Source organism: Pseudopodoces humilis, chromosome 13 (assembly GCF_049639895.1).
Source record: "Pseudopodoces humilis isolate 2021_Gansu_Grassland_sample_001 chromosome 13, ASM4963989v1, whole genome shotgun sequence".
NCBI classification, from domain to species: domain Eukaryota; kingdom Metazoa; phylum Chordata; class Aves; order Passeriformes; family Paridae; genus Pseudopodoces; species Pseudopodoces humilis.
In genome coordinates this window covers 13297951-13307083 of record NC_142212.1, presented here as the reverse complement: position 1 = coordinate 13307083, position 9133 = coordinate 13297951, and the positions used below count along the sequence as shown (strand labels likewise).

The window sequence follows — 9133 nt, the reverse complement described above, 5'->3', positions numbered from 1 at the left end:
ATCATCTTGCAGGTAAAACACTTTTTATAAGGACTTGACTTACTGAAACTGTGAAATTGGCAAAGTCAAGATTTTAAGAGCTCATGCTCCTCTTAGGATTAGAGGGAAGAAAAATACTTTCAGCACAAATATAAAGTAGCTCATCATATAGGAACAAAGTGAACTGCCCCATTGAACAAAGAAGCAGCAGTAAGCTAAAGGAATGTTTTCCTGGGATCACTATCAGGCTTTTCTTCAAGAGATTTCATGCTCAGCTGAATGTTAGGAGATTATCTAGAAACACACTTCACTTCTGCTTATGTATTATATTGCTCTATTAATAATAGAATATTAAAGCTGTTTTTTTGGTAAGCCAAGACTTCTGATGTAGCAGTAGCCCACCTCTTTTTATGTCTCTCACATATTTTAGCAGTTGCAAGTATTTATGTAATACATAATCTCTGGTTACAGACAGAGAGGTTGCAGAGGTAGAAGTGGAGAATTATGGCTAGAGCTATTCAAAGAGATTAGAATTTGCAGTTTGTTTTCAACAGTGTAGAATAACATTCAGGATTGTTTATTGGTGGTTTTTTGTTGGTTTCAAAGCTTTCTGACATATTTAATCAGATTTTCTGATGTGCTGCTATTCTGAAGTGTCTGCTTTTTCAGCATATACTTCAGTACAGTGTTTTCACAGTATCATGAGTGTGCCTGGCACAACAAAACTATCTTAAATTTTTACCTTTTCTTGCCGACCTTAAAAGAGTGAATGTTTTTGAATCCTCTTTAAAAACATGAGTCAACAGGAGACAACTCACATAAAAGGAGTGTATTTTCATCAGGGTGTGATGGGCACATCATCTCACACAGCATGCCTTGATTTGGATAGATTTCCATCTCCAAATGCCAGTGAAATTGTCCATATACAAGTCTGATGGTCTTTGCTTTTACTAATGATATGGTCTCTTTAACAATTAATGACAGTAAAACCTGTCAGGAAGGGAAAAGTGTGATCATTAAGAAAGAAAGCGACTGTGTGATAGGCAAAAGACTTCACTTGTACTAATAAGGGAACTGCTCCCATTGCATTTGCTTTTGTAAACAAAATGAGTGGTCAGGATGTTTCTCAGGATGAAGTGCATGTAGGAGGAGCAGCCACTACTCAATTCAACTAATCCTAGAAGACAGGTGTACACACTGAAAAAGGGACATATCTAGGGTAGCTTTGCAGACAAATGTCCCAAGGGACCTGTTGCTGTGCAGTGTCACAAAGGGCTGACAAAATGTGTAACAGCAGAGGGAATTGATGCTGTCACTTCAGCACAGAGTGGATTTTGGGATTGGACAAGGGCCTTTGCTGTATGGAAGTACAGATACTGAGGCAAAATGCACAGTGGTGGCATCAAAAGGCAATCTTGGTGTCCTACTGGCATTCAGTAGTAATGACACTTGTTACCACGTTCATGGGTTGGTGACAACGTCTTCAATGTGCGTTTACAGGATGAACTATGATAGCTGGAGTATTGCTTATTATTTGTGGAAGTGTTCATGAATACAGCAGTAAGAGTGTCTTGCATTTTTAGTGCTACTGGCTCCATCAAATACATCAAACAAGTCCTTCATACTAATGTACTTTTGTATATAAAATAAAGTTCAAGGTTTGGGCTTGAACCCAGCATTGCAGATTGCTCGAAGTGCTGGAGTAATAGCAGTGTTCAGCAGCTTCATTCCCCTACAGTGGATATACACTAAAATAGCTGCATAAGAGATCTTTCTTGGGTACCAAATCTAACTCTCTGTAAACCAAAGACGCAATGAAAACCTGGCTTTTGGCTGTTAAGACCACCAAAAAAAGCTCAGTCCAACTGAATGAAAGCAAGGTACTAAATGGCATAATGCAAAATACATAATGGCAGAAGCTGATGATGGTACTGGATGTGCTGCTCTGGAAGGAGCTGCTGCTACAGAGCCCTGTGTGACTCCAATCCTGAACTGAAGAAGCTCCAACACTCGAGTCTGTGCCAGGGAATTCAGCAGGGACATCACCGCCTGCACGGAAGCAGAGTCACAGTCCCACTGTTGCTACATGGAACTAAAAACTGAGGCAACATGAGAGCAAAATGGACGATAGCATCGCAACTCTTCTCTCCAATAGGGTCTAAACCAGATGCGCAGGGCAGCAGCACAAGCACAGCACACACTGTAACGTTACTTTCCCCACTTGTAACGGTGTGAGCTACTCGTATCGCCAGGAGAAGCGTCTACACAACTGGTGAGGCTTTTCGCTGCGGGCCCACCTCGGGCGCGGCCGGCCCTGAGCACGGTGCTGCTGCACTCCTCAGGTGTCCCCTCATCTCCGGGGGAGCTGGCACCTGCTGGGCGGCCACGGAGCCGCTCCCCTCACCATCCTCCTGTGCCCGCCACAAGCGGGAAAACCAGCGATAGACGAGAAATTTTGCGATAGGCGATTAAACCGGCCACAGTCCCCAGCGACCACGGCCCCTCAGCCACCGTCCCGGCGGGCCCTGACAGCGCGGCGGCCCCGCCCCGGCCCCGCGCCGCCAGAGGCGGGGCCGCGCACGCGTGTCACAACGGGACTGTAAGTCTCCATTTTGTGTTAATTTCTCCCTCCTTCTCCCTGTCCCCGCCGCCGAGCGCTCCAGCGGCAGGAGCGGGCGGCGGGCGCTGAGGGGGAGCCCGAGGGCAGCGCTGCCCCCGCTGCTGAGGCGGTGCCGCCCCGGTCCCCTCCGCGCCCGCCGCCCCCTCGCTGCCCCGCCATCCTCCCGTCCCTCCCCGCTGGATATTGAGATGTCTTGTCGGGACGTTTTGCGTAATTCAGTGTTTTTATTTGCCCCTCGTGGGCGCTGCTCTGGCCCCCTGGTGAGAGGCAGGTGTGTTAGAGCAGATCCATTAATTCCCAAGCTCCAGCAAAACGCGAGGCAGTCATTGCAACAAGCAGCTCGTGTTTGGATCGCTGAGACTGAGCAATCGCTTAAGTTTAAATTTCTGTGTAAGGCAGTAAAGCTTAAAACCATTTCAGAAACCTTACGGGCTTTGTCGAAGTGATGGATCAAGTGCTTTCATACCAGTTCCTAAATGATTTCAGCTGTACATGCGTAGGCTGAGTGGCAATACCATACAGTAGATAAAGGTAATTATGTTTTTTTTCCGATGATACCACGTGTCCAAGGAATAGATTCACATTGCAGATTTTTGCAAATTAATAAAATCAAGATGAAGGACAAAAAATAGCCCCACTCCCTACCTCCTCCCAAAAGCAGTCCTCTTGTTCTTGATTGTAGGATGAAGACTGAAGTGTGAACTCAGGGATTTTCAGCTGAAGGTTGTTCCGAGAGAAAAAAAATAATTTAGGTTTAAATTTTTTTTCAGGGGTGTAATGTAAAAAGTCTTACACGATTTCATAATCTCAAAAAGAGGAAAATAAAAAGTTCAGTACAAAAAACAGTTGCACAATATGTCCACCTGTAAGCAGTTAAGTATTTAATTTTTGAATGTTGGATGTTGGTGATTCAAATAAGACATTACAGAGCATGTACTAAGACCTTAATTTTAAATTGAATCACTGAATTGTCTAATAGAAAGATGGCATTAAATATTTTGCCTTTTTCCTCAGGACAAGTTGTTTCTTATCTCCAATAAATCACAGGCCCCCTGATTTCATAATCCGCTTTCATGTTTTCCTTCAGGTGCACTTTTAGACATTCTGAATAGTTTTAAATCTTTGAAGGACAGGAGAGTACTTTGCCTGTCTTTAAAAGTTACATTCTGTGTGCTGAAATAGTCTATGCGCGCACACACACACACACACACACACAAACACACACACACAGACACAGCTTTTTTCCTGTGTTAGGTAGACTGCTGGCAAAAGCTGAGTTTAGTTTGCTTGTCAATTCTACCACTTACTATGAAACTTTCAGTTTTTTTCTTGCAGCTTGTTTTTCTTTTCCTTTCCCCATGTGAGACATTTGGTCAGAGGTGCTGCTAGTTTCATTCAATGGGAGCTGTTACTTTGCCAAGTATAGCACTTCTAATGCAAGTTCTAATTCATTCTCTTCAAAATATGGTATTATAATAATGCTAATTTAATTGGCATTGTAGTATTGCGAAAACTTAGAAGAATTAAGGCAGCAATATGTGAAAGCTGTAGAGCCTACACTTATTTATTAAACATTTATTTGGATCCATTTTTCAGATGGTTTTATTCAGCTTCTTATAATTTTGTTTTCTTTGTTATGGTTTATATTTCAGTCTTAGAGTGCAATGAGAAGAATGTGTTACACAAAGCCTGTAATCATAGTAAAATATTTCAGTTTGACAGCCTTTGAACTATGTGTTTGCAGTTTCCATTGACTTTGCTAGTGACCAAGTTAATACTTTTACATGCTGGGAAAATTGGAGGATATAGAGATGCTGTCGGAAACAATGGGTCAACTCATATAACTTAACGTTGAACATGGGATTATCCACTCGTCTTGCATATTACAACTGTGTATGTACTTTATAGGATTTGCCTTTTTATAGTTACAATGTATAATCCTCTCATTCATTTTGTCATCTGTCACATGAATCCTTTTGTGAATTTGCAGAAAATTGAATTACTCAGTTTTATACATGTCATTCATTCTTTCTTCTACAGTATCTGCAGCTTCAATTATGTCAATTACGTTTATTTATATTATTTCATCTATTTATAATTTTGCCTATTTTTGCAAAGGTTAAAAATATTGTCACTTTCCAACTTTGTCAGCTGATTTGTGTATAGAATGTCTTCAGTGTGTGACAACTTCAGACAAATTGGCCATGCTTACCACAGAGGGCCAAATGTTGATATATTAAGTCTCCAAGAAAAACTTGTTGACTTCTGTAGCTCAAATCCTATTAGGAGAATGATTACAAAATGCAAATTGATTGCTTTCAGATATTATGGTGCTGTGCAGGCAGTGTTTTTTTTGTGCATCAATCTAAGTTGATCAGTATCATCCATATTTTCTCCTTATTAAAATAATATCTCAAGTGTCTTTTCTGCCTTCCTATAAATTTTTTCTCCCTTAGATTTAAGTTATTCTTCTAGGGCTACATGGCTTTGTTGCTTTGTTATTTACATAAGCTCTAGGGGGAGATGGACGCTTTAAAGAAAGTCTTAATAAATTACATTCATTCTTTTTGTCTTTCTCTACTCCACCAGTAATTTATCAAATAAAACTCTAAGACATGTTTGGACCAATGTGTTCCTTGTGCATCCTTGTAGTTTATAACTCATGTTTTCCAAGTGCAGTGTTCAAATGAGTGTGTAATTTGTGTTTTTTTGTTTGCTTGTTTGGTATTTATTTATTTATTTATTTATTTATTTTTAAGGCCTAACCAAATCTTCGTTTGCTGATAAAATGCCTGCTGGGTTCCTTTGGGTACCAGGGAGGTAAATGTGATTGTCACAAAGCTACAGGATAATTCTTAGTATCCATGGTAAACATCCAATTTCAGAATTTGAGGCCTTTCACTTTCACATGTAAGTTTTTGTAGTGAAGGGGTTACCTCTCCACATAATAATGTGCACACAAACTATGGATAAAGTTGGGTTGTATGGGAAAAGCGGCTTCATAATCAGCATTTAGAAAGCTTTACTGGTTAAAAGGAAGCTTGCATTTGGTCTGGCCCTGATTGTGCCTCACCCTCAGTGTCCATGCAGTGTTGTTGAGGACTGTGCAATTAGATTTCACTTGTTCTCTCAGTGACTCAGCTGTTGAAAGGGTTTCTGCAGCAGCCCTTAATTAAAAAAAATTCGTCCTCCCTTTCCTTAAATTTCAAGGCAGTCTGCTAACTGTATTCCTACAAGGAACAGACTGAAAATGATTGAAAGAGATCTCTGCCAGTGCTTTGACTGTGAGGGGAATCCCAAGCTATAAAAGGCCCCAGAGTGGAGGTTCCTCAGACTATGATCCCTGAGGGGGACGTGTCAGGGTGGGAGGGCTGAGGGTACCTTCAGAGGGGAGCTGGTCTTTGCATAGGTCCCTGCAGATTGTTACAGGGTAGAATTTTTCAAATCTATAGAGTGCTTCTACTCTTCCTATAAGTGGTGTGGTTATTCTAGTAGCAAACTTGAAAAATTGTAAAGAGGTCTTTAAAATAAAAGCTGGTTTTAATCCTTTGGACAATACTAAAGAAAAAGTCCTAATTGTGAGATTTAAATAAACCTTTTTATTTTATTCAGACTTTGTGCTTCTCCTCTCATCAATTTGCACTGCAATACTGAATATTCCCAGTGTAGCTCATCAGATTTGCATTGTAACACATAACAGCTGCATTTGTCTGCTTCACATTTGTAGATATGCCAAAGTACAGAATTTCTCTATTGGCACTGCAGTGATGCCTGTTACTTTATCAAAATAATGCTCTGTCTTACTGCTTGAGGAGTCAAAAACATTTATATCAATTCTTCTGAATGTAAAGGGTTTTTAGCACTAATGTTTGCAGAGATTTAGCAAGGTCTTAAGTCACTAAAAATCGGATATGTCTTGTAGGTATTGGCCTTGGCAGTTGTTTTGTTGTTCAAAAGTCATTGCATACTGACTTGTTGGAATACTTTATATATGTTGTTTAATTTGCTTTCAAAATTACTTCTGAAATGTTAAAGAATAAGGCTTTAAATTGGCATAGTGCTGATTCTTGGCACTAAGTATGCATATTATTTATCCTGTTCAGTGTTATTATGCAAATACTGAAAATTAAGTACCTTCTAAACTGTTTGCTGGATTTGTGCACAAGTCTTAACCGAGAACTATGAGATAATGAAGGTCTGTTAGAAAGGAGTAGGTAACACATGAGGCTCAAATTTGCATTTAGCTGGCATTAGGAATGAACATCAGTGTTCTGTTAGTGAAAACAAAATAATGATTCCTTAAACTGGTAGGAAGTAAAGTGTTTCATAGGGACTTTGGATTTTGAAATAGCTTCTAAATAGCATTAATGCAGTGATGTTTTTCTAGATGGTCACTAAAATGAAAAGGTGCTTGCTTTTGTTGTTTTCTATTGATACTACTTTGCCCATTTTGATGCTTTACCTGACTTTTGCTACCTTCCTGATACTCACCTTTCAAAAAGAAAAAAGAAGAAAGAAACAAAAGAAAAAGAAAAGAAAAAAATTAATTTTGTATACTTTATCTACGATCATTTTGGCATTTCCATGAAAAAAAACCAAGAGCTTCATTACTTGCTGGCAGAACAAGCAAGCTGACAGCCTTTTTCTCTCTCTGAAAGGACTTTAAAATTATACTTGCAGAGAAATGTATGTCTCCTTTTTATTTCTTGTGCTGGAGACATCTAATAATTTCAGGCTTTCAGACTCTTTTTAGTACATGTTGTGTTATTAAGTATTTAAGAACTACATGGTTGTGATGCATCCTATTTCAGGATAGCAGAACTCAGTTCATTGCAGGTAAATTTTCAGGTGAAATTTGTTTGTAAAATATTCAATATTAGAAAGAAAGGGGGGAAGGACAGAAGGGAGCTTGCCTAAATCTGGGGCTTATGAGTCTCTAAGTCTTATTTTTGATTAGGCAGGTGTTTTGCTGAAGAAAATGTGTAGTCTTGTTTAAAAATATGGTTAGGTTCACGTATTAATAGGAAACCCAAAATGTAGACAAACACAACTCGAATGAAGACTTAATGGTCTACCTAATATTTTTCTAGAAAATTTTATGACCCTGGACTTCAGCTTCCATTGCTTTGCAAGCCTTTATAGGAGTTGGATTTAAAATGCAGTGATGTTATTGTTTGGGGAAGTGTCGATTGTCAAACTACTGTGCCTGTTCGTGTATTGCTGCAAACTATTGTCAACTAAAGTGTTCGGTTCAGTTATCATTACAGACTGGTGTAAGACTGATTATTTGCTTATTAAAAATGATAATGAAATATTGGTAATGAAATATTATATATATATATATGAAGTTTTTATAAATGTAAATATTATCAGTTGTCCTACTACGGACTGAATTGGAGAAGGGAGAATACGAAGAATATTCTTGGCAGTCCAATTGTAGCAATGTGACTGTTCACAAATAGTTGTGGGGTGGGAATAGCTGCTTGTCAGCAGCTTTGTAACAAAAATCAGGATTGTTTGAAGTTCTATGAGAGGATTTAAATCAGGAAGAAGGTGTTTGGATATTGAAGCTAAACAGTGCAAAGAATCTTACTCAGGATACAATTTGGGGTACTTGAAGGTTAGACAAAACAGTGCATTTTAATATAGATATTTTGATAAGACTATTCAAATAAACGAAAATTACTTTCTCAGGAAAACAAGACTTTTTAAAAGTTTTTGTTTGCCTAAAGATGTAGAAAATTGCTTTAAAATTTGAAAAGAAAATATCAAACTTAAAGTTCTATTCCATTTGGCAGCTGCTTTTCCTTTATTTTTCTAGTGTAATGTAAGTTTTTGATCATGTGTGTGAGCATTTATTGAATATGGAAAATAGGAATGTGAAGAAACCATTCTACATTATTTCTTACATGTTTTATTGTTATTATAGCACTCACATTGTAACAGGTTCTGTTGTGTGTTGAGACTGGATGAGGCAAATATCAATAATATTTGCCAGTATAGTAAGGAACCACCATTGTACTCAGTGTGATTTATTTCCAGGTGCCAGGGCCTCTGTGACTCTGTTTGCAAGGTCAGAATGCTTCACACTGACAGACTGTGCAAGTGTCTCTACACAGTGATCAGCTCCCTTCTCAGCCTTTCTGATAAGCTGAATAAATTAAACTCCTTAGTAGGAAAAGATGTGGATATCAGATAGCTGTTGCAGACAAGCTGTAAAATTGCCTGTGAGCAAAGGAGAGAGAAAAAGACCAAAACACTGTGGCAGAAGAGGAATGTGGTTGTTGCCATAATCTGAAAGGGTTTGCTGGCCTGCAGCAGTTTCAGAGAATTAATCAGTGACACGCAAATGGAGGAATGCTGTTCTGGAAAGCTGTGTTGTTCGTGATCCCACCTCAACATGTGTTAGGTCTCAGCAAAGCTGGTTTTCAGAATTCTGTTCTCTTGCTTATTGTCTCAGAGACCATGTCAAATAGTACCAGGTTTGCTCACAATGGTCTGAGTGTGGATAAGGGGACCAAATTCTTTAGAAAC

General features: G+C 39.1%; 1 protein-coding gene across 2 annotated transcripts in view; it reads left to right on the top strand.

Annotated features, from left to right (window-relative positions):
• Window positions 1–1204: 1204 nt before the first annotated feature.
• The window catches only part of FHIT (fragile histidine triad diadenosine triphosphatase), a 538519-nt gene continuing 530590 nt past the window's right edge, over window positions 1205–9133 (top strand). The window contains exon 1 of one of the 2 annotated variants that reach the window (XM_088061848.1): window positions 1205–2578. The gene's annotated coding sequence lies outside the window, so the exon portion shown is untranslated. The remainder of the gene's footprint in view (window positions 2579–9133) is intronic. The other variant, XM_005522023.3, reaches the window with a different exon arrangement.